At 38.8% G+C, this 27,125-nt stretch overlaps 1 protein-coding gene across 5 annotated transcripts in view; it reads right to left on the bottom strand.

The window, feature by feature from the left end:
• ncalda (neurocalcin delta a) overlaps window positions 1-27,125 on the bottom strand; it is an 85,757-nt gene that overhangs the window by 24,682 nt on the left and 33,950 nt on the right. Inside the window, exon 1 of one of the 5 annotated variants that reach the window (XM_052143685.1) lies at window positions 7,914-8,080. The exons of 3 other annotated variants lie outside the window; for them this stretch is intronic. The gene's annotated coding sequence lies outside the window, so the exon portion shown is untranslated. Of the gene's footprint in view, window positions 1-7,906; window positions 8,081-27,125 lie in introns of those variants that run through there. One more of the 5 variants, XM_052143682.1, reaches the window with a different exon arrangement.

Here is a 27,125-nt window from a genome sequence, read left to right on the forward strand (position 1 = left end):
TCTAAGATATCAGCTCACTTTTCATTCACACAGTTATTTTTTGGAACCCACTCAACTTAAGTATTTTTATCATTTATAAACATAATATATTATAATAGCAAAATATCATAATATATCATGCACCTTTAATTTTTAAACCCTCAAGCTTTTATTTTGACATTCTGAACTCTCCAGGAAGTCCTGTAAGTGTGTGTTTGTAGGCAAGTTCACAGTAGTTTAATTCGCTTCTATTTACAGAGCTTGTAAGTAAAGTATGGTCTGACATGTTTTGCACACACAGAGAGAGAGAAAATCCAGGACCAATCAAAAGGCATTTTTCGCTGTCAATTTGACTATTTAAATTGTAATATGACAAACATAATATAATCTTGCTGCACTGCACCGTACACAAAAGCTAGAGGGTGTTGCTCGTTCACACATTACTGACTCAAGTGGTCAATGCAGATGATTTAAAACGCAGTCCTTTGTGGTTTAGTAATTGCTTAAGGTCACGATTTAAATCTTATAATCAAAGTATTAATGGATATGACGGTCCCGTCCATAACAGAGATATCACGTCTGTAATGTCGGTTTATCCTAAATGCGAAAATGACAAAGAATATCAATTAAATCTTACAAGCTCTTTGGAGTGCAAATTTTTCTAAATTCTGTTGCTATTATTTCTGGAATTTTCTTGATGAGTTTTTACTAAGTGTGTGGTCTTCAAAAAACTCTTCAATTTACTCCTATAGCTTTTAATTTTTTAAATAAATATTATCGCTCTACTTTATCTACTGGCCGTTATATCTAGTGTTTTGCCCTTTCTCGCATTTTTGTTATGTACCAAGTTAGAAGGTCCCCTGTATAATTAACAGCATTCAGAAAGAGAACATTTTATATACAAGCAGAATTTACATTATAACTAAAATATACCCATATGAACTGGCATCAAATCAAATAGAATAGAATTGAGAGCTTGTGAATCGGAATCGAAAAATCCAAATCAATACCCAGCCCTACTTTTGAATTACCGATGATACCAAAAGAGCAGGTACCCTAAAACAATTCAAGCTAATTTGTGAGATAACAGCAAAACTTAAAGACTCTAGACGTCATTTGATGAGGTCCAATAACCATCCTGTCCTGAAAGGAAGCAATTTCTTGTCTTACAGCATATCCTGACCTATTCTGGCACAAGTGCAAAGATGCTCCGAAACACTGAAATTCCAATTTCCTTGCAAATTGTCCAGGTGACACAACCCAGGATAACAATGATGGTTCATTCTGAGGACAACCTTGTTGTTGTGGTCACCATTACTAAAGCCTTTCAAATCAAATGTCTGACAAGAGTATAAAACTGCTAAAAACCTTAATTGGCTGTTTTTGCTTCAGATGGTAACTTAAAAGTGACAGGCCATTATTTGTGTGGTGGAATGGGTGCTGAATTTGAGTAGTCTTGCAGATTGTTTGTCCAATTATAAATCAACAGATTAAACGTATTCCCCTAAATGGATAGCATGTAATGGTAAAAGTTAAGGGATAACAATTTCAGAGGTGGGAACCAAAACCAAGAAACTGGCCTAAAGAATGAGAAATGTAATAACAGGCTGTTGCATTGCCGTGCCAACAAATAAACAATAGCACACAAAAAAACATTTCCCACAGAGAGAGGAGAGCCAAGGAAACAAACAGAATGACTATTCACACTTTTTACAAACACTTCATAAATAGTTCAATATGGGGAGGATAAGCAACACTATCTATTTCCAAGTTCTCTCAAAATTGTATTTTTAGCAAAAGTGATGTGTTTGATGTGAAAAGTAACAGAGATCCAAAATTAAAAAGCAATAATTGAATCATAGCAATTCAGTTTTCAAGTCAAAGAGTAAAAATAGAGATCAAGTCACAGGCTTAAGAGTTCTGCACAATCTTTATACATTCAAACATCCCTTTAAGGAATGCACAAAATGTATGGTAAGGAAAAAAAGCAGTGTGCAACGCTCGAGAGCACAACAAAAGTAGAACAGCTGTGTCCAACTCTCAGCATGGTGGAGGATATTTTCTGACACGAGTTGCCCTGTGGAGAATGAGCCTGACAAGAAACAGGGCACAAAATTGACTTTTGTTTCAAACTGAGACCAAATTCAAGTGTGAATCACACAGCTCTGTTATAACATCTGAAACAAACTTAAGTCCAGAGTCTATAATGAGAAGGATGTAGCTGGATGAAGCAGTCACCACAATAGAGAGCTCATGACATCCACTCAAAGACAAGAGTTATAGCCTAAACACAACACCTAAAAACCTTCTAACACTAATAATGTAAACAAAGAGTACAGAAAACCCATTCAAGGGATGGTATTACAAAACAAGTTTGCAAGAATGACAAAGCGGTCATATTGCGCAAATGTGAGCACAATGATGATGAAACCTAGTGAAGAAATAAACAACATTCTCATCAACATACAAGTACAGTGTCCATGCTGTCCTGTATATTCATACTCCATAATACATATACACTACATACATTACATCACACATTTAGGAAATTTCAGCATGTCACTACCAGTTTTGCAGGTAATCTGTAAACTGCTGATATTTTCAGCTTCTACAACATATGAGGCACACAAAATATTTTTTATTTTCCAGACACTAATCAAACCATATATAAAATGATATATTACACTGGTATTGTGCCATATTACTAGGGCTGGTTCATTTCTTTAGATTTGTCTAATTCTGAATTTACTATTGTAATTCTATTATTTATTTTTTAATACAAATATTAGCAAACACTTAGTTAGATACGTTGTAAATCCATATACACTAGCTTAAGACCATAACTTGCCTCTGCATTGGGCGCATGTTGATGATCGGTCTCCTTACTTTAAATACCAAAGTAAGCTTCATATTGAATCATATGTATAGGCTATGGGAGAATCAAACCTCCACCTGTACTTTTACAATGATTAGATCCATAATTATTGCTTTGTTCTGTGACGTGATTCTAGTGAACTGCATAGTTCACACAGTGCTGACTGAAGTGGTGAATGCAGATTATCAGATTTTAAAATGCAGCCTTTTGCAGTTTAGTAATCATGCAAGACCATATTGCATTTTCAATCGTAATTCAATCAATCGCGCTGCATCAATAGGTACCACACCAATGTTTTTGAGGTAAAGTCTGCAGGTTACACAGTGTTTTTTTGTTTTTTTCCTTTTTCCCCAAAGCTCACAGTAAACAGTTTTTTTTTTGATGAGTGCTGCAGTTTGCATACAGCAAATATTGGACCCAAGCTCATTTCTGTTCAAGCCAGGTTCGATTCAGTTGAACCATTTTTTGTTCATGTGTAACTGAGTTGTGTTTGTAAATTAATGAGAAATAAACTATTCTAAATATGTCTCAATTTTACTGTAGCTCTCACCTGAGCACTGTAAGCAATCATATATGCATGTTTTGTGCATGACTGCAAAGAGTAATTTAAATCAGCCTATCAGTAACTACAAGCAGTACCAATGAGCAAGATTTAGGCAGTCTGATGCACAGAGATAGAATAGAATGGGAGCATTCTAGTAATAAACTTGTTACTCACTGTGCATGTCAATTATTCAAAATGTAAATAACAGTTTTGTTTTTCATGCAGCTGGGTGGACTAATGTGAAGTTGACCAATATTGATTCAATTATGTAAACCCTAAATGTATAGCAGCATAACAGGAATTCAGAAACACAGTTCTCCACTTGTTTTGGTTGCGTTACCATACAAAATTGGACTCTGAATGTAAATTTAATAATCAAAATAAATAATTGTGATTACAATAGCAGGATAAATAGTAAGACATGTTTAAGATACATTAAATCAATAAGAGCTTATCAGACTGGTTATGGTTGTGAGAGAATCCTGTTAAAATGCTTAAGAATTTGATAAAAGTCATGTTCATTTGGCACTCTGTGATTTTAAGCTGTTTAATAGATATACACAACAAACAAGCACCACCTACACATTGGCTATACACACAAGCAGACAGGTGCTGTAATAACAGACAGGCCTGATAAACACAATAGCAGTGGTTGTGACGAGAACAATCTCCTCCTACACACATGTGGGCCATGCGAAACAAGCTGCCAGCAGTCTCTCTCATCCATACTGCCAGCAGGCCTCCAACGCAGGAGTGTGTTTGTCTTTGGTGCCATGTGTTCCTGAACTACCAGTAGGCCCTGTGAGCATGAGTGTGCATGTGTGAGTATTGGAATTACTGCCATGGCGTTACAGGGAACCGCGAACATCTAACAAATAATATGTCTCACAGCAGGAGTCCAGCCAGCCATCATGTAGGCCTGTATAGTTGCCACGCACTGGGCCTTATTAATGAAAAATGAGCATCACTAATTTGTATGTATGTAAATCATTAGTATAACCAGGAATTCAATGGGACAATTTATGCAGGACTATGCACAATTAATGAATGAATAAAGCCAGAGAAATGTTACATACAAAGTTATGCAATTATTCAAGAGTGAACATGAGTTTGCAGGTTGGTGTATAAAAGCAGTGAATCTGTGCAAACTAAAAGATTAGAAAAGGATGAAATGTATTAGGCCTGTGTAATTTCTCTATATGTAGCTCTAATTCAAGCCATCAAACCACAAAAATACAAACTTGTTACTCATCAAAGGCCTATACACAATGCATCGTCTAGCCTAGGCCTGCATCAATAATGCATGTCCCTTGATAATGCGTTGGGTCAAATTTAAGGCAATTTGAAATATTAGATAGCTGGGCTATGCCAACATCTCAAGGATGATCAGTGGAAACGGGATGCACCTGAGCTCAATTTTGAATGTCATGGCAAAGGCTGTGAATACATATGTACGTGTGATTTTTTATTTTTTTTTAAATACATTTGCAAAGATTTCAAACAATCTTCTTTCACGTTGTCATTATGGGATATTGTTTGTAGAATGTTGAGGAAAATAATTAATTTAATCCATTTTGGAATAAGGCTGCAACATAACAAAATGTGGAAAAAGTGAAGCGCTGTGAATACTTTCCAGATGCACTATCATGATGGAGGGAACTAAATTAATTTATTCACACACATGATATATTTTCCTGGATAACTAAATACCTGATGGTAGAGAATGCACCGATGAAGCTTCTTTGCCAGAGAGATGTTGTCAACTGTTGTTAAGCCATCTTTCAAAAAGTTGAACACCACATTTTAAATGAAATTTTAGTTAAAATAAATAAGTTCAAAGTTTGAAATCAAGGTGTCTTGCTTTAAGCAGGGTTAGGGTTAAGCTTACACAATAATGAAAATGATCCCATTATACCACCTAGCATCCAACCAGCGGTAATACCGGTGTTCGTCATTTTCCTGCCGAGTTTGTTTTCTTCAAGGTACCTGTATTATATCGAACATTTTTGAAGGATACCCAGCCCTACTCATGCCATCCCAGATGTGTGTGACTTACATTCTTTTGCTGAACACAATTGACTATTGTGAAGGACACAGAAGTAATCCATATGACTCCAGTGGTTTAATCCAGAAGTGATAAGTGTGGGTGAGAAACAGATCAATATGTATATTTTTTTTTACTATAAATTCCCCTTCCTGTCCAGTAGGTGGCGATACACACAAAGAACGCAAAAACAAAAGACCTACAACTTTCATTTTGCTTCTGAAGATATGGATTAAACCACCAAAGTCATATGGATTACTTTTATGCTGACGTTATCTCCTTTTTGGAGCTTTTGGATTTCTGGTCACAATTCACTTGCAATGTATGGACCTACAGAGTGGAGATATTCCTCTAAAAATCTTCATTTGTGTTCTGCTGAAGAATAAATAGACACATACATCTGGGATGGCATCAGGGTGAAAAAATTTAATTTATGGATGAACTATCCCTTTAAAAGGACAAATCAACTTTTTTATATAGAGAAATCCCTGTCAGTTACATTTACATTTATGCATTTGGCTGACGCTTTTATCCAAAGCATTTATTACAGGGACAATCCCCCCGGAGAAATCTAGAGTTAAGTGCCTTGCTCAAGGACACAATGGTGGTGGCTGTGGGGCCAGTGCACCAGTGTGAAAAATTGATTTTTTTTTTTTGGCGTGTGATCTGAACTAAAGAAGCACAATTTAAAATACAATTGTTGTTGCTCATAATCGTGACCCATCTTAGAGATTGTGGTCCTTTTCCATTCAAGTACATAGGAGCTGTACTTTGTTCAGCCTGCAGTATGCCGTTTTTTTATGAATAAGAGTTATTATGAACATGGCCTGACTTTCCTTAAAGGTATAGTTCACACAAAAACACATTACACATAATTTACTCATGCTCATGCCATTCCAGATGTGTATGACTTTCTTCTGATGAACAAAGATTTTAAGAAGAATATTTCAGCTCTGTAGGTCCATACAATTCAAGTAAATAGTGATTAGATCTTTGAAGCACCAAAAGATTTTAGCTATTTTTCAGATTCATCATCTCCATCTAGATTTGTTTGTGTGCAAGTTGAAAGTGAACGAATTGGAGAGAACTGGTGTCCAGTATCACTCCAGGTCTAAATTATGAGTCATATTTACAAAGTGGAAACAGCCACAGCATTGTGGGAATGAAGGGAAGATTAGGGAGCTGTTAGCTTAATCTCTGCAAAATCTTTTTCTCCTCTTTCCCCAACATTACATTTTCACCTTCCCCCACGTGTTCACTCCTCACTTAACTCCTGCATGTGGCTGAGCATCTATACGTGCGTGTTAAGAATGCTTTCTCTGAGGAGACACACTTGTGCTGAATACCAGAATAGCCCCAAATTCTCCCCTCCCCCCCATCACATTGATCATGGGTGGAGGGTGATACTTGGCAGGAAGAAAATATTTATTGCTAATTGCTGGATTTATATTTTTTTTACAGCAAAAATGTACACTTCATTCACCTTTTTAAGTGAACGTGGATATTTAGAGTACAAAAGGACTGAAAAATGTATGCTCTCACCCACACCTATCATATCTCTCCTGAAGATATGGATTAAACCACTGGAGTCATATGGATTACTTATGTTTCCTTTATTTGATTGTTGGAGCTACAAAAGGTCTGATCACAATAATAATGATCCTTCCATTATTAAAAAAAATGTAAGAGAGATACTATAATGAAAGCTTGTCTTGTGTTTCAAATGAATGAAACACTATTTTGAAATAATGCATACATTTTTGCTGTAAAAAAATAAAATTCCAGCAATTAGCATTAAATGTTTTCTTCCTGCCAAGTATCACCCTCCACCACATTCAATGTGACGGGGCGGAGGGATGGAGGGGGGAGGGGAGGAATTTAGTGCTATTCTGGCATTCAGCGCAAGTGTCTCCTCAGAAAAAGCCTTCTTAACACACGCACGCATAGATGTTCAGCCACATGCCAGAATTAAGTGAGGAGTGAACATGGTGGAAGGTGAAAATGTGAAGTTTGGGAAAGAGTAGAAAAATAATTTGCAGAGATTTAGCTAACAGTTTAAGGTCTGTTTCCGCTTTGTAAATATGATGCACAATTTAGAGAAGTTGGAGTGAGACTCAAATTCCTTCCAATTTATTCACATTCAACTTGCCCACAAACAAATCTAGATGGTGATGAAGATCTGAAAATAACATGGATGGAAACGAGACATTGGAAGAAGGAATCTATGTATATAGGGGAGTTAATCACGTGATTGATCCAAAGGGAACACAATTAACTCCCTATGGAACGTCTCTAACAGAGGGATGGGGGAGTGAGAGATAAAGAGAGAGCATGCAACAGCTGTGCACGAATAACCACACTGACATTTCTCTCACAGCCAAACCAATTCTCCCATCACATACACAATACAACTATTAAATCAAATTGCCCATAATGCACAGAGTCAAACAAGAATAAGACTTACCTCTTACTTGTTTATTTTATTTCCCCTACAAACTGCTGCCTTCAATTCTCCATAACGTGGCTCTTTTTACCTAATGTTAATGACGGTGGTAACAGACGGTGAGTAGCGACCACTAAGACTAAGACCAGCCGTGTCAATTCAACAAGTCCTCAAGAATACTCAAAGCTCTGAGCAGCCAAGAGTGTACCAAACTCTGGCAGCGTCCCTCCCCCGGTGACGTCAACAGCCATTCACGTGACTGCGTAAAAAAACAGAAGCAAGCTAGTGTTGCCCTGGCAACAGGCAGACATTTCTGTAGTGATTTCAATAGGTCATCTGTCAGAGGCTGCACTGAAAGAGACCCTCAATAAACCTAATCTTCAGCAAAATGAGTAAAAGTTAGTGTTAGAAGAAAAACTTCAGTGTAGAAACTGTGCACAGTGAAAAGAAACCGGCAACATAATGAAATAAGCGAATACACAGCAATCAGTAGATTTGTGAGCTTTTAGCGGAATACGCTGTATAGCGTTTAATCTGAGGTATTAATAGCATCGTTGTGTTGAGTTTTCAGCTGTACAAGACTCTTCTTTGAATAATAAAGGAGGTGGTCTGGTGCGGAGTCGATGATTCCTGAGACTTCAGACCCAGGTTATAAACATTCTTTGGTAATCAAAACCTCACAGGAAAGCAGAACATAAACAGAGCCCATCTATATGATGTCAACATTACGGTCAAAAATCACACTGCGTTATCAATTTGGCTGAAAAATAAAACAATTTTGCTTGTGTGTTGCAATGTCACCTGGTATGTCATCAAATCTCGCAACTGAAAGCAATCTATTTTAAATTAACATACAGTTTAAAATCACAAGAAAATATTAAAACGCATAGCACATTTAAAAGTCCAGGCTATTTGTTAAAAGGTGCAGTGTGTAATTTTTTCTTACTTTGAAGCACCAAGTAGAATTGCACTCGAATGCCATACTTATGAAAATTCCTGCAAAATAAACTGGGACAAGAAAAAATATTATGGCATCACCTTTAAAGTGAGCTTGTGTTAGGTTTTCTCAAGGGGAATAGAAGCTGGAAACAAGCAAATTATTGCTTTTTAAATTAATAACATCAAAAGTGCTCTTCTAGTACAAATCCAATAAAGTGCAACAGTCTGGCTCTGGAAGTAAAAATCCAGTATATTGTTTTTTTCAAAGGGGAATGGATAATTAACAATAACTTCTTCAAAAGGCAGAAATATCCTGAGTTCAGAGGTTGTTAATTTATGGTATATGCCTCTGCTGAAGCCATCAATCCCCATTATTTCAACTTCAAAGTGGCCAATTTATGGTTTTATTATCTTCCCTGAGGTTCACTGATAATGTTAGAATTTTCTTTTTTTTTTTTTTTGCCTTAAAACTGTCATAATTTAGTAATAAATTATAATTTTCCAACCTGTTTTTGGCTTTGTTCAAAACGCTCAGTTTCGGCCTAAGCACCTCCTTAAAACTTCAATGTAACAACCACAGATATGATTAGCTAACAACATGCAGCCCCTCGAATACAGCCATTTTTGAAACTCAATCAGAAAAGAATGAACCAGCTCAACAACATTATAAAACTAAATGTCAAGGTTTATACAATGCACATCCAATACACACTGTAAACCCCAATGCTCAAAGTAATAAATTATATTGAGTAGAGGAAAATTCATCTTGATGAGTATTTAGAACTTTTTCTTTTGAGTTCACAAAAACTGACACCTTTTAAGTAACCTGAACTGTTTTATTATTTTGAGTTTAATTAACTTAAATAAAATTTTGTTTTATTTAAACTCAAATTGAGCAGGGAATTTCTTGTTCCCAGCATGCTTTGCATGGGACTCGATAGGGAAAGTAAATGTTAAAAAACAAACAAAAATAGGTGGTTTACTCAAAATTTCAAGTGCCATCAAAATGTATGAGTTAGCTTACTCAATTTTTCAAGTTAAGAGCAATTAGCATGCATAAGCAGTGTAGACAGCCTCAAGCAGCTGCCTTTGGTCAATGGACACGCCTGGTGTAAACAGGATTTCAGCACCATAAACTATCACACAGTCATGACATATTAAATATCCGTGAATTAAATGTTTACGCAAAATAGTTTGTGATTGCATCCAAGTTTTTAACTGCCCCATTCTTCAATACCAGTTCCTTTTCAAAGCTTGAATTGTATTATGACTGGTATGATATAAGCCGAAAATACAATCCACACTAAAATATGCTGAAGACACATCCACATCCAGTTGCCAGTATCATTCCATCATATTTTCATACACCAACATCTAAAAATAGCCCAGATGGGCAAAAGAATGAGCCCATGAATGACAGAGAACATCTCTTCAGAGTTATAACTTGACACAGTGTCTTTTACAAGCAGCCCAAGATATGAATCAAGTGGTCAAAGACGTCTGTCTGTGCATGTTTATGCAGAAAAACAAGGTGTCCTGTGTAAGTCCACTTAGGATGAATCTGCATGGCAGGCCCAATTCTCTCTCCACTTCAACTATGTGACTGACTGAGCACCAGTGTGTGGAGCCAAGGGTGCAATGACCGAAAAATATGCAGATTATTTTGGTTATTTTGTGAGATAATACATGTAAAGTAACTGATAATGTAAAATAGGATCATGGCAGACTTTGAGGTATCGGCAAACACCAGATTGCTGGCTAAGAGAATCGTTATAAGATTGTATTGTGATGAAACTTGCCATTTACACCCCTATGTAAAAGCAGAATTCCTGGTGAAGAAATACACTCCCCATGATCTTTAAGGGAAAAATACACCAATCAGATAATCGTGGCAATCAAAAGAGCTCAGGTCATGACATAATGCAACTCTGGACGGAAATAAATGTTGTGACATTGCATACATTTCTGGCCGAGATCTTGTATTGATGATGGGAGAGTCAAACCACTCGGTAAAGTCTTCTCCAGCATCCATATACTTTCAACAGGGTTAAGTTAAGGACTCAGTGGTGGCCAATTCATGTGTGAAAATGATTCCTCATGCTCCCTGAACCACTTCACAATTTGAGCCAGATGAATCTTTGCATAGTCAAACTGGAATATGCCCGTGCTGTCAGGGAACAAAAAGAATCCATTGATGGGATAACCTGGTCACTCAGTAAATTCAGGTAGTCAGCTGACTTAATTTTATTGAAACAACCTTACTGAGCTTAGACCTGATCAATTGAAGCAACCCCAGATCATAACACTGGCTCTAGAGGTTTGGACAGTGGGCATATGTATGATGGGTACATTGCTTCATTCGCTTCCATACTTAATCTGATGCGCCCATCACTTTGGAATGGGGTTAATCTGGACTCATCAGACCACTTGACCTTTTTCCATTGCTCCACAGTCCAATCTGACGTAGTTTTTTTCCAATTACCCTCACTAACAAGTGGCTTTCATGTGGCCACACAGCTGTTTAGTCCCAATCCTGTAAGTTCTCATCGCATTGTACGTGTGGAAAGGCTCTTTCACTATTAAGCATAGCTGTGAGTTCTACGGTCAATTTTTTACAATGCGACTTCAAAAGATTTAGTGATCTATCACGACCACGCAAGATTTGATCCCGACCACATTTCTTCTGCGAAGCTGACGGTTCACAACTATCCTTCCAGGTTTTAATAATGCGTTGGACAGTTCTTTACCCAATTTAAATGATTTCAGCAATCTCCTTAGTTGTTTTCTTTGCTTAATGCAGGCCAGTAATTTGCCCCTTCTGAAACAACTTTTCCAAGACCACGGGATACGTTTCCGTCACAGTTGTTTAAGAAATGAGAAGCTAAACACTGCATTAGTAAGGGTTAAAAGAACCGTTACCAGCTGAAACATAGTAATGACTGCAATAATGATTTAATCACAGGCTCTTAAAGGTGGGGTATGTGATTTGCAAAACGGCCGGCAGATTTTGAAAATACACAACTCATAAGGTCCTACCTTCTCTCCTCCAACGCTGCCCTGACTCCACCCATTCGAAAAACATGGACGCGCAATCATGCACGAGCGAAAACTCAGATGCGCGAGAGCGAGCCAGGCTAGCATAGGTTGGAGTTTCTGCATGACGTCACCATTTACCTGCTAAGACCGTCAACATGGCACAACATTCAGCGTTAAGTTGCACCAGATATTATTAACATTCAACAGTCACATAAATCATTAGTATTGTTAGAAAATTGATGTTTTTGAAATGTAAATATATATTGTATAAATATAAAATATATAAAAATATATTGGACGCCCTGGTTGTCACCGAAGTTTATGGCTAAATATAGGGCTGACCGATATAACGTTATCAGATGAGATTGTTATGCGCATCTCGTCAGTAAAGCACATAACATAAAGTGCATTCATTGATTAGTAAATCGCCATCAGCTGCTTTCAGATGAAGCGGCGATACTACACAGAGCCGTAGTTCACTAACAAGCTGGGCCGTGATAATGAAGGGTAAATTGCCCAGCTTGTCAGTGATGAACTACAGCTCTGTGTAGTAAATGCCGCCCATCTGAAAGCAGCTGATGACGAACGGACACGCGCGCCAGGGTGGTAGGGGAGGGGGCATGGTACGACCGTTTGATTGACACATTTTCTGTCCAATGATTCTAGATGGTCTTGAAAATGATCGGCTGGAGTTTTTCGAGTCCTGCCCGTTCCACAGATGATTAAATTGCTTAATTTTCATTTCAGTGCTTCTAATTTACGGCCAGTAAGTGGGTTAGGAATAGGATTTCAAGTTATTTTGAAAAAATGGTCAAAAAAGAAAATCACATACCCCACCTTTAAGTATCTGCTTATTTAAATCCAAACAGTGACTTATTTTTTTGGCTAGGCAGTGTAGTTCCTTTCCTCATTAAAGATCTGTTAAATATGCAAACTTAAAAAAATTATAATATTTGCTACAAAATAAAAGTATAGAATAGTGTAATGTTGTGATTCACCTAAGAGCTGGTTTGTTTGGTTCATGACTTATTACTCTTATGAAGGATTTCATGAAATCCCTATGGGAATTTTATTTTATAAGAAAATACTTCGATAACAAAGATGAAAAAAGCTGAAAAGTAGCCGGACACTTCGACAAATGGCACTGACAATGACTTGCGAGCCGAGCCTTTCAGAATGAATGCTTGCTTTGTGCCAAATCCGCAGTGCAACGAATAAAACAGAACAGTGCGTTTTAAAAGGCTACATTTCCTTTTTCAATTGACACAGGATCTAAAAATTGCATAGCTCATGCACAATGGAAAAAAAAAACCAGTGAGACACTGCGCAACAAAGAAATCAATCTAGTGTATGCTTGCATAGAAAAAGACGTACGAATGACGAAAGGCCCCTTATGTGGAGGTCTTTTGCGGTTATGTCTTGACTATCCCTTGGCTTGTTTACTGAATAAGCATTAGGTACGTATATAAAACTGTATTTATTGAAAAATTATATGGTACCGCCAGTATTATGAAGCTTGAATCTTTGGTAGTACTATGGCACAGTGTAACAAGTAGAATTAGGTACTGCGCCTTTAAGATGGAACGTACTCCGTTACTCCCTCACACACAGTGGGCAGTCAATATAAGAAGTGCGAGCTGTGAACATCGCATGTATGCGTGCAAGCCCGTTTTATAAGCCTGATGTTCTTATTCTGCTTTTATTTCTATTCAGTAACGCAGTTGTTGTTAGCTGTGTTTTGCAAACTGCCCATGTGTGCGTGGGACCGACGACGACGCTGATAATAAATCACCACGGTGGAATATCAGTTACGTCTTGTGAGTTTTTGCTTACACCTGACTACAACCATTTAGGCAAGCTATCCGGCCACTTTTGAATAAGAGCGTTACAACCGGTATAGGCTAATGTGCAACACTAAATTAACTGACAGGAACCATTTTTCGTCTATTGAAACGCTTCTTTTCTCATTTGACATTTTTACTTACAATTTTAGAATATGAACTGGCTAAATCATTTTACACACTTTTGTTTACAGCCAGAGTTGTTCTTCGCAATAAACAACAGCTATGACACAGTGCTGATTGTGGATGTAGGAGACAATGTCAATTAAATTTTTTTTTCTTTTTAACTTTTTTTTACCCTACCTGAAATAGTGCCTTCAAAATTTAAATATAATCAAGATAAGATTACAGTGAAAAATTCTAATTTAATTTCTCAGCCCTACTGACAGCCCTATTGCACACTATACTCCTTTCATCGCTCTGGGATGAAACACAATCAAGTTTCAGCATTGCAATTAGGTTTTATAGCAGCAATTTAGTTATCCTTTCAACATTACCTCATTGAAAAACAGGAACCATTTTTGTCTTCCAAATAGACACAATGTTCAGAAAGCTGCAACCAGGCAGTCCATGAGTTGAGTCCTGGTCATTGGATTCCTTCACAAATAGTAGAAAGAGAAGCACTGGGGTGAGTGGGGTCTCTAGGTCACCATTTTCGGGTGAAACCGCCCACACTTCAGCCTAGAGCATGGAAAAAAAAATCTGCTTTCATGCAAGGGGTCTAATTTGAATACCATCTGGTGGCTAGTTGAATAGAGGAAACCAAGCCTCTAAAAAAGAGGCAAGAAGGGATGACAACAGAGAAAGGGCAAGGTCAGGAAACAAGAGCACAACAGGGGGAGAGCTATGGCACACAGAGAGAGGGGGAGCATCCCCCAAAGGGTTGATGGGAAGAATAGGGGGAGAAAATGCTTGTGAGAAAGACGGATGCTTGTTTATTATCATACAAGGACAAATTAGTTGCTTAATGAATGAGGACAGGGACTCAAATGCTTAGGGTGAGCAAAATAAAAGAAAATTGTTTTGAGTGCAGTGGACTGTGATTTTAAAAAAAAATGTGTACATTTATACACAGGCAAAAACAGACACCATACACAAGGTATCGTACCATATCGTTGAGAGTAAATACTAGTTGGTATCAGTATCATCATTGAATGTTTTGTGTACAAGTACATTGACATAATGTAAAATGCTTGTTTGTTACTGAAGACCAGTTTGAAAACATCAGCGATTTGGGTGTTATTAACTTGAATAAAATGTCAGCAAATTTTAATATACATATGCAACATGGTAATTTAAAGTTTATGCAGGAGTTGCATTAACCAAATTAATGTGCCATCATTTACCGAACAAACACTGGCAAATAATTAAGTTTAAACCTAGTGCATCAGTTTTCATTTGATAAATGTTTTCATGGTATGCATGTAGATTCTCTCTCTGTCTTCACTCATGTCAGAAGTAACTCAAGTCAAGTGGTTTTTATTGTCGTTTCAACCATATACAGTTAGTACAGTACACAGCAAAACGAGACAACGTTCCTCCAGGACCATGGTGCTACATAAAAACAACAAAGGACCAACATAGGACCACATGAGACTACACAACGAAATAAAATACCTATATAAACTACCTATATATAACTATATAAAGTGCACGCGCAAACATGTGCAAAAAGTACAGGACAGTACAACAAATTACTGACAATGAACAGGACAATAGACAGTGCAGCGCCGACCAGTACTCAGTAGTGCAAAAAGATGACAGTTTCTAAAATGTAAACATAACATACTATGAGATAATGTTCTATGCACATAGCAGTTATTGAGGTAGCAGACAGTTATAAAGTGACAGTAATTAAAGTGCAACTCAGGACACATGTGTGTCAAACCAGTCTCTGAGTATTGAGGAGTCTGATGGCTTGGGGAAGAAGCTGTTACACAGTCTGGTCGTGAGGGCCCGAATGCTTCGTACCTCTTGCCAGACGGGAGGAGGGTAAAGAGTTTGTGTGAGGGGTGTGTGGGGTCGTCCACAATGCTGGTTGCTTTATGGATACAGTGTTTTTTGTAAATGTCTTTGATGGAGGGAAGAGAGACCCCAATGATCTTCTCAGCTGTCCTCACTATCCTCTGCAGGGCTTTGTGGTCCCAAACGGTGCAAGTCCCAAACCAGGCAGTGATGCAGCTGCTCAGGATGCTCTCAATAGTCCCTCTATAGAATGTAGTGAGGATGGGGGTTGGGAGATGTGCTTTCCTCAGCCTTCGAAGAAAGTAGAGACGCTGCTGGGCTTTCTTGGTGATAGAGCTGGTGTTGAGGGACCAGGTGAGGTTCTCCGCCAGGTGAACACCAAGGAATTTGGTGCTCTTGACGATCTCCACAGAGGAGCCGTCGATGTTCAGCGGAGTGTGTTCACCTTGTGCTCTCCTAAAGTCAACAACCATCTCTTGTTTTGTCGACATTCAGGGACAGGTTGTTGGCTCTACACCAGTTCGTCAGCCGCTGCACCTCCTCTCTGTATGCTGACTCGTTCTTGCTGATGAGACCCACCACGGTCGTGTCATCGGCGAACTTGATGATGTGATTCGAGCTGTGCATTGCTGCACAGTCGTGAGTCAGCAGAGTGAACAGCAGTGGACTGAGCACACAGCCCTGGGGGGCCCCAGTGCTCAGTGTGGTGGTGGTGGAGATGCTGTTCCAGATCCGGACTGACTGAGGTCTCCCAGTCAGGAAGTACAGGATCCAGTTGCAGAGGGAGGTGTCCAGGCCCAGCAGGTCCAGCTTTCCAATCAGGTGCTGGGGAATGATTGTGTTGAATGCTGAGCTGAAATCTATGAACAGCATTCGAACGTATGAGTCCTTATTGTCTAGGTGGGTGAGGGCCAGATGGAGGGTTGTGGTGATGGCATCGTCCGCTGAACGGTTTGAACGATCACGCAAACTGCAGTGGGTCTAGTGAGGGGGCAGCTGGGTCTTAATCTGCCTCATGACGAGCCTCTCGAAGCACTTCATGATGATGGGTGTAAGTGCGACGGGACGGTAGTCGCTGAGGCAGGACACTGAAGACTTCTTTGGCATGGGGATGATGGTGGTGGCCTTGAAGCACGTTGGAACAACGGCACTGCTCAGAGAGATGTTGAAGATGTCGGTAAGAACATCTGCTAGCTGGTCTGCACCTCCTCTGAGCACTCTGCCAGGAATGTTGTCTGGTCCAGCAGCCTTCCGTGGGTTGACTCTACGTAGAGTTTTCCTCACATCTGCCGTGGTAAGACAGAGCACCTGGTCGTTGGGAGGAGGGGTGGACTTCCTCGCCATCACGTCGTTCTGCACTTCAAACCGAGCGTAGAAGTCGTTCAGCGCATCTGGAAGGGAGGCATCTTTGTCACAGGCAACAGGCAACTGAGAAAAAAGCACTTTTTAATGCAAAAATAATTCAAAATTAACAAACATGCTACTTTCCATACACATTCTAATAAAAGTAATACAAATTTTAATGAAGAGCATTAAAAACACCTGTTCACAGACTCTCCATAAGAGGGAAAAGAGCGTAAAATGGTGAAAATATTTCTGCAGAAAAAATATTGAACTGAATATTTTTGCAACACAAGGAAACTTCAAAATAAATAAACAAGGATAATTTAGCAAACAAATAAGAAATCTTATATTCCATTTCTCTGTGCTTGCAGTTCAAAGTTCATAACTAAATAATTTAACCCTTGCCCTTATATTAAAATGCTAAATCAATTCTTCATAGATTTACATTTTTATAGATTTACAAGTTATAAATTATTTGTAGCTACATAAAAAAAAACAAGGTTTAAAAGACTTGTTAGATATAAAAGAGACCGGGGTTGGCCGTCACACCTAACATGTTAACAGATATGAATATTTCGCATGATAGAAGAAAATGTAATTACACATTAATACAAATTTTAGGAGGAAAGTGGTTAATTTAGGGATGCACCGATCCGATACCTGGATCGGTATTGGCTCTGATACTGACATTTTTAAACGGATCGGGTAACGGTCCGATGAGCCCGATCCAAATCCGATACTTTGTGTTAGTCATGTTCGTTACTGTCAAGCTCAAAAAATTACAAAAGAACCATAAAAACACAATTAATGTAGTTCATCTGACTCGTGCATTTTATTCAAAGCCACTTGAAGATGTGCAATAGCTCTGTGAATAACAAAAGGCTGTGTTTTATTAGTAATTATATAAAATGCACACGCAGCTCCAGCGCGTGAGTGAATGGTGCTGCCCTGTTTACACACAATTGCGGTTATATTTAGCCTACACAGCCGTGTGCAATATTTGAGTGCTACTAACAAACAACAACTCAGATGTAGATGCTCAATAGTTTGGTTCACTTATATGCATTTAGAACGGCACCAGAGGTGCATTTTACTAGAATTTGAATAAGCAGTGAATTTACTGTGAACTTGCCTACAAACAGAAACACTTACAGGACTTCCTGGATGTCAGAATGTCAAAATGAAAGCATGAGGGTTTAAAAGTTATAGGTGTCACGGAGGCAGAGATATGAAGCATGATGTCAAACTTTTAGGCAAGTTGTCACAGTGGATCCGGTCATGAAAAATGTATAAGAATTTCAGCTAAATTTAAACAGTAAAACAAGTATGAAACAAAACAAAAAACATATTTAAGGTAACAAAAAATATGATGTAGTGTGATTATCAAACCACAAGGGTTGCGATTTAAAGAAATAAATTGTCTGAACAGTCTTTGTGGATGTGGACAGAAGAGTAGATGAGAGCATTTCTCTGAATTACTCTCTCTTCTGGCTTAAAAGACTCAGGAACATCCATTGCGTCACACAGAGGTCGAGAAATCTTGACCAATCAAATGCTTTCTAGAATGAGCAAGCACCCTCCCCCTACAACTGTTCAGCATATCTGGCTGTGTTCTTCCTGAAGCTGATCATGCTTTCACAGGGCACTTCAAAGGGAGCACAATTCATGCTGTAGGGTCGTCACAAAACTAATTTTCAATTAGAATCACTTGTCAAATTTTTTTTTGTACAGCACTTTTCACAACGCACAGTTTCAAAGCAGCTTTACAGAAAACATGCATTAACAAAAAATGTAACTGTAATATCAATAAATCCTTAGTGATCATTGTGTAGTTTGATTAAATACAATTGTAAATTGTGTATTAAAATTAAATAATGAATCATTGTATTTAGAACCCCTGTGAGCAAGCTGAAGGCGACTGTGGCAAGCAACACAAAAATCCATAAGATGTTGGTTAATGGAGCAGAATAACCTTGGTAGAAACTAGGCTCACAATGGGGGCCAATTCCCCTTTGGCTAAACAACATGACTAGAAATGCCAATATTAATATTATATGAATCCCGAGGTTGAGACATTAAAACAAATAGAATAACATTAGTGTAGATGCCATAATATTTTAAGCAGAGTTATAGATCGTGATAGATGTTTCTGGCCATCAGAGGAGCAAAGCGCGTACATGCTCAGAGAATCCGCAGTCACTTCCAGGACAGCGGTGACACACGTCACACCCATCATCATGAAGTGCTTCGACAGGGTCGTCATGAGGCACATTAAGACCCAGCTGCCTCCCTCATTAGACCCACAGCAGATTGCGTATTGTCCCAACCGTTCAACAGACGACGCCATCGCCACCCTCCATCTGGCCCTAACCCACCTAGATAAAAAGGACACATACGTTCGAATGCTGTTCATAGACTTCAGCTCAGCATTCAACACAATAATTCCTCAGCACCTGATTGGAAAGCTGAACCTACTGGGCCTGGGCACCCTGACTGGGAGACCTCAGTCAGTCCGGATCGGGAACAGCATCTCCTCCACCACCATACTAAGCACTGGGGCCCCCCCATGGCTGTGTGATCAGTTCACTGCTGTTCACTCTGCTGACTCACGACTGTGCAGCAATGCACAGCTCGAACCACATCTTGAAGTTCGCCGATGACACGACCTTGGTGGGTCTCATCAGCAAGAACGATGAGTCAGCATACAGAGAGGAGGTGCAGCGGCTAACGGACTGGTGTAGAGCCAACAACCTGTCTCTGAATGTGGACAAAACAAAAGAGATGGTTGTTGACCTTAGGAGAGCACAGAGTGACTGCTCTCCGCTGAACATCAACGGCTCGTCTGTGGAGATCGTCAAGAGCACCAAATTCCTTTGTGTTCACCTGGTGCAGAACCTCACCTGGTCCCTCAACACCAGCTCTATTACCACGAAAGCCCAGCAGCATATCTACTTTCTTCAAAGGCTGAGGAAAGCACATCTCCCACCCCCCATCCTCACTACATTCTATAGAGGGACTATTGAGAGCATCCTGAGCAGCTGCATCACTGCCTAGTTTGGGACTTGCACCGTTTCAGACTGCAAAGCCCTGCAGAGGATAGTGAGGACAGCTGAGAATATCATCGGGGTCTCCCTTCCCTCCATCAAAGACATTTACACAAAAAACTGCATCCGCAAAGCAACCAGCATGGTGGACGACCCCACACACAAACTCCTCATCACCCTGCTGTCTGGCAAGAGGTACCGAAGCATTCGGGCCCTCACGGCCAGATTGTGTAACAGCTTCTTCCACCAAGCATCAGACTCCTCAATACTCAGAGACTGGACTGACACACACACACACACACACACACACACACACACACACTTGCACTTTAATTATAGTCACTTTATACCTGGCCGCTACCTCTAACTGCGGTCCATAGAACACTACCTCATAGTATGTTATGTTTACATTTGGCATTTTTAGAAACTGTCATCTTTTTGCACTACTGTGTACTGGTCGGCGCTGCACTGTCTCTCACAGTGCCTATTGTCCTGTTAATTTTTTGTAATTTATTGTCCTGTCCCATACTTTTTGCACATGCACTTTATATAGACATGTTATTTAGTCTGTGTAGTCTCATGTGGTTCTGTGTTTTATGTAGCACGATGGTCCTGGAGGAACGTTGTCTCGTTTCATTGTGTACTGTACTAAATGTATATGGTTGAACGACAATAAAAATCACTTGACCCGGTTCCGGCAGACCTATCTAAAGCAGCCTAATTGGGAGTTGATGGATAAATTAGGTGTATGACTGGCTAAATAGACAAGTCTTTAGTCTAGACTTAAAAAAAAAAAATAATAATAATAATAAAAAAGTGTTTTTCTACGTCCCGAACAGTGTTAGGGAGACTATTCCATAGTTTAGGAGCCAAATAGGAAAAGGATCGAACTCCTTTTGTTGATTTAGATTTTCTAGGATCTATTAACAAGCCAGAATTTTGTGATCGTAATGAATGTGGTAGAATAAAGCATGTTAGAATGTAACTTAAGTACTATGGAGCAAGACCATTCAAAAGCTTTGTATGTATTTAACAGAATTTTGAAGTTAATACAAAATTTACAAGGTAACCATTTTAACCGCAATAAAATGGGGCTAATATGATTATATTTTTATGGTTCTAGTCAGCACTCTGGCAGCTGCATTTTGAACCAATTGAAGATTATTTATTGAACTTGCAGTACATCCTCCAAGTAATGCATTACAATAATCTAGTCTTGAGGTCATGAAGGCATTAATTCGTTTTTTGGATGTGACTGGACCAATGAGTTGGTCCGGTCACATTTTCTCTGACTTCAAGAGAGTTGAGAAGACAGAGTTGCGTCATTTACATGTGAATGTTGAAGTCACCAACAACTAAAGCTCTATCTACATTAACTACTAGATCTGATAGAAAATTTGCAAACTCACCAAGGAAATCAGAGTATGGCCCGGGTGATCTATATACTATTGCCCTCGCAATAGTACATAGATCACCCGGGCCATACTCTCATCGGGGAGAATTTTTATTTATATCTGATGGTGTCACATTAAGGATTATTAGTTCAAAAGGGGGGGGGTCAAAAGTAACAGTCGGTATCTGGTGTGGCCAACAGCTGCATTAGGTACTGCAGTGCATCTCCTCCTCATGGACTGCACCAGATTTGACAGTTCTTGCTGTGAGATGTTACCCCACTCATCCACAAAGACATGCTCCCGGACATTTCTGGGGGGAATGGCCCTAGTCCTTATCCTCCAATAAGTCCTCTTCGCTGACCATGGCAGAACACTGACATTCCTGTCTTGCAGGAAATCAGAACTAGCAGTATGGCTAGTGGAATTGTCATGCTGGAGGGTCATGTCAGGATGAGCCTGCAGGAAGGGTACCACAAGAGGGAGGAGGATGTCTTCCCTGTAACGCACAGTGTTGAGATTGCCTGCAGTAACAAGCTCAGTCCGATGATGCTTTGACACACCGCCCCAGACCATGATGGACCCTCAACCTCCAAATCAATCCCGCTCCAGAGGCCTCGGTGTAACGATCATTCCTTCGACTATAAATACAAGTCTGAACAAAACCCCTGGTGAGACAAAACCAGGACTCATCAGTGAAGAGCACTTTTTGCCAGTCCTGTCTGGTCCAGCGAAGGTGGGTTTGTGCGCCCATAGGCGATATGGTTGCTGGTGATATCTGGTAAGGACTTGCCTTACAACAGGCCGACAAACCCTCAGTCCAGCTGGGCTGCGGACAGTCTGAGCACTGATGGAGGGATTGTACATTCCTGGTGTAACAGGAACCTGGTGGTAGTTATTGCCATCCCGTACCTGTCCTGCAGGTGTGATATTTGGATGTACCAATCCTGTGCAGGTGTTGTGACATGTGGTCTGCCACTGTGAGGACAATCAGCTGTCCTTCCTGTCTCCCTGTAGCGCTGTCTTTAGCATCTCACAGTACAGACATTGCAATTTATTGCCCTGGCCACATCTGCAGTCCCCATGCCTCCATGCAGCATGCCTAAGGTACATTTATGCCGATGAGTAGGGACCCTGGGAATCTTTATTTTGGTGTTTTTCATAGTCAGTAGATTGGTTTCTTTAGTATCCTTATTGCTTATAACTGTGACCTTAATTGCCTACTGCCTATACTACTATAAGCATGGTCTTAACAACCATTCCAGTGGGGCATGTTCATTCATTGTTTATGGTTCATTGAACAAGCATCGAAAACATCGTTTAAACCCTTTCACAATAAAGATCTGCCAAGTTATTTGGATTTTTAAAAAATTATCTTTAAAATACAGTGGCCTGAAAAAGGGACATTTCTTTTTTTGCTGAGTTTATATCTTGTCCTCTGAGTAACACAAAAACTTCCCTGTAAATTGTATCAACACCACCTCCTCGACCCTTCAGACAAGGCTTAAGTTTATAACAATAACCTGGGGGAGTGGATTCATTTAAACTAATATGCGCTATGTGTTTGTGAGATGGTCATGATTATGTATGCATGCATGCCATTTAGATTATCATTCGGTGCTCAAGTCTTTGGAAAAACTGGCCGAGATCCTTCTCAAGTTTCCCCGGTAAGTGGCTCTGACATGAGCATCATGGTGGAAAGGGGTATTGATGTCTGACTGTAAACTAAAGCCTAAGGTCTATTTTTTTAAATGCCATTTGACATGTCCCTCCACTACTTCATGTTTTAGTAGGAAATATGTTAAAACACCAAATTGAACTGTGCTCGTCAAGGCACTTCAATAATAACCTTTTATTTGGTTCCAAAAAATTACGATGATAAGTGGGCCAAGACCCAATCACAAAGATGACAAAAATAGGTACACATTAAACTGATTCAATGTGAAGGTGATGCAAATCTGCTTTTGAGCTGTCGGGTTGCATTTGGCATGAAATTGCAGGCTTATGTCAAACATTCTTGTGTCTTTACATCATGTCTGATAACACACAAAAAAGTACCGGCTATCACGTGTTCTGGCAGAAGAAACTGCATGTTCTGTCTTATAACTGCTATATTGCATATTATTTCATGTTTAATAGAGTATATTTCATCCCCATATACAATTAATTCTCGTTTTATGTTTAATTTATAGTGTTATTGTTTGCATTGCATAGACATACTATTGTAGTATTACGGTTCACTTTATCAACTGAAGCTGTACAATATAATAAAAATAAGTCTTCCACTGAACTTGTATCAGCCATATCATGTTTCACATCTAAAATGTAGAAATGTAGTGCAATATAAACATTATTAGTACAATGTAAAAAAATGCCATTGTTTTTACCAAAAAAACAACTAAAAGTTGCCTTTCCGAGATGATCAATAAACGTGTAGAGACAGTGTGTCACACACAAACACCAAACATCATCAGGGTAACACCTGTGAAATTTAAATAATGCAGTAAACATTAACATCAAATAAAACACAGAACAACCCAAAGTAAATAACTAATATTAAAAATAAGAAACCATTTACATAAAATATAATGAAATGTCAAGCAGGGAATACTGTTTTGAACCGTTTTCATATACTTTTTTTATTTTTTAACCGTTATTTTACAATAATTTACCTTAGTAATTTACCTTAAAAGCTATATGTACCCTCTTGTTAAACATAACATACATTTTAACTGTTAATTATATGGGAAAAATCGTACTTTTTACATCTAAAAAATTCGAACACATGTCTACAGGATATGACCAGGTGAGAAGGTGATGTCTCGCTTGTACATTTGTGATCAGATCACCCATCTTAATACCATTGTACACATGGCCTCAGTCAGGGACGAATTATTGTGTAGTTGATACACTAAAGTCCTGTATTGTGTGCACGAGCATGACGAAAAACAAGACTGTGAGTCACTGGGAGCCAACTGTAAATCGTGTAGCGTAAGCTTGGATTTAATTATCAGGGCCTCCTTCAACAAGAAACCAAGATGACTAAGGGCTGAGCAGTGTAGTCCACGTAAACACTGAATGTGCTGTGGGCTAGATGAATTCACAGTTGTCGTTGTGACTGAAAGATCACCAATAAATGAAGCAATCAATTTTTCAACAATGTAAACAGATGGCCAACAGATAATGGATGGTAGTGTAGTGGGCTAAAGCACATAACTGTTAAACTGGTAATCAGAAGGTCGCTGGTTCGATTCCCACCACCACCATTGTGTCCTTGAGCAAGGCACTTAACTCCAGGTTGCTCCGGGGGGATTGTCCCTGTAATAAGTGCACTGTAAGTAGCTTTGGATAAAAGCGTCTGACAAATGCATAAATGTAAAGATAAAGCAAAGGAAGTCCCTACTTACAGGTAAAAGAGCCTGTCAATAATCTCGAGAACGGCCATGCGCATTAGCTGAACCAGCCTGTAAAAAGCCTTTAGTGTGATCTGATCTAAAGCCCAGTTTATGATACCCTTGTAGCCCGATTTAACATTTTAAATATAAGGCATGAGACTCCTAAGCAGTCAATGCAGACAATATTTTAAACACAGCATTAGTAATGCAAGGCCATTTCGCGATTTCAATCTTAATTAAATCCATAATGCTGCATTAACAGATTTCATATTGAGAGAGTCAGTTCACATGACATTTTAAAATTATAAAATATTGTTGACCAATATCGAACCTTAAAAATATTGACTGTCGAGAGATGACTGTGTGAACAGGTCAGGGTTGAAGTGAATATCAGAGCATGAGAAAATCTCCCCTCACCCCATCACAGGATGTCCATTCAACCACTGGAACCACATACAAAAACCAGAGTACAGATCACAATTACAGAGCTTGACGCTAAAACTTTCTCACACCGCAACTGTGCTAGATACAATAAAAGTATTATAATCTGAAATAACCTTGAACACAACCACTCTGATAATGATTTAATCATTAAAATGACCTTTTTTTACATCATAGCATAAAGATGCAGAATTTATTTACTTTTCAGATGCGTGAGGGGAAATAAATACAAACATCCATCGAAATGAGGATCTAGAGACACATCATCTTGTAAATGCTAACAAAAACCTTTGTAAAACTCTCAAAAATGTATACTGAATGCAGCGTTTTAAAATAATGGCTAATCAAAATGTAGAGCTGCAAGAGAAAACAATTCATGTATTCACATGCCTTTTAGTAGGCTGACTCTGGTTGCAACACAGTACAACTTCCATTCAGGCATTAATTACATCCACAATCTAGTTTTCCAGAGAAATACAATTGAGCAGTTACTTGAGTTTTTCCTTGTATTCCATGCAAATACTCTTTACACTGACTGAGCTAAACTTGAAAATCAATCACTGCAATGGAAAAACGAGCTACATTGAAGTCTTTCCGCTGCCTTAATAACATTACTAAATCCTTATCGCCCATTCAGACTACAAGGTCAAATGATGACCAGTACAAGAGAACTGTGTGTTTTGGGTAGTGCCGATTTATCGGTCGGCCGATATTGGCCTTTTACAGATATATCGGTGTATATGTTTTCTGATATGCACAGAAATTAACTTTTTTCATAACGTATAATGCAGAAATTTAGAATTGTTTTCATAACATAGTTTGTCAAGCAGAACGAGCTCCGACTCTATTGTTTACAGAGCTGAGCTGACGTGATTCTGCTGACAGTGTGGAGGTAAGTGGTGTATTCATGGTAAATTGTTAACAAGTTTGTGAAATACATACTGGAAAGTTAATAAACAATGACCCCATCATATCCCCTTTTCAATATAACTAATATAACGTTAACCCCTTCCCTGACAACCATGTCACTCATATTTATCACATCTGTTTGCTATATTAGCCAGCTATAGTTTGTCAATGCAGTCAGTAACCTAACAGATTGAAAGGTAAACATCAGAGCAGCAGACAACAGTGCATTGGTTTATTGTGTCTGTCGAGTGTTGATTTCACACTACGTTGTTCCCTAGTTGGTGAGATGCAATGCAGGGAAGTAAATAAACAATGTCCGTCATTTACTCTCCTCGACAACGAGCTTATAGCTAACAAGCTAACCACTTAGCTACTTTCATTGCTTGTCAGCTGAGTGGAACCTAATGTGTAAACATGTATTCACCAAACTGTTTTATTCAGGATTCGCAGATTGGTACCCCCTTCAATCGAACAATTCCAGTTGTTGCATTTATAAAATGTAATATTTAAAAGTCTGGTTACCGTTGAATGTTTCCCCTGAACTTGTATAGCAGAATACGGTGTAACGTCACTGCTGCCGTTTTTCTCTTGACTCGGCAGGTGTAAATGCTTCTTATTTTACAACCTGCCCCTAATTGACTGGCAGTATTAAAATATTCAGCATTTGACAGATACTGAACAGTAATACTGATGTTTATTTAGCTATATTTTATTTTTATTCATTCTTTATTTTAATGGTCAGCATTTGACTGATACTAAACATACAGTACTGCTATTTGTTTAGCTTTTATTCTTTATTTTCTCAGTGTTCATTTCAAGAATTTTTTGACAATGTATAATAATAATGTCAAAAATTATTTTATAAAAATATTTAAGAAAGCAGCCTTCCGAGTACCTTTGCATAGTCATATCAGTGAACAATACATATAGAAAAG

This window comes from Xyrauchen texanus, chromosome 15 (assembly GCF_025860055.1).
Source record: "Xyrauchen texanus isolate HMW12.3.18 chromosome 15, RBS_HiC_50CHRs, whole genome shotgun sequence".
Classification (NCBI taxonomy): domain Eukaryota; kingdom Metazoa; phylum Chordata; class Actinopteri; order Cypriniformes; family Catostomidae; genus Xyrauchen; species Xyrauchen texanus.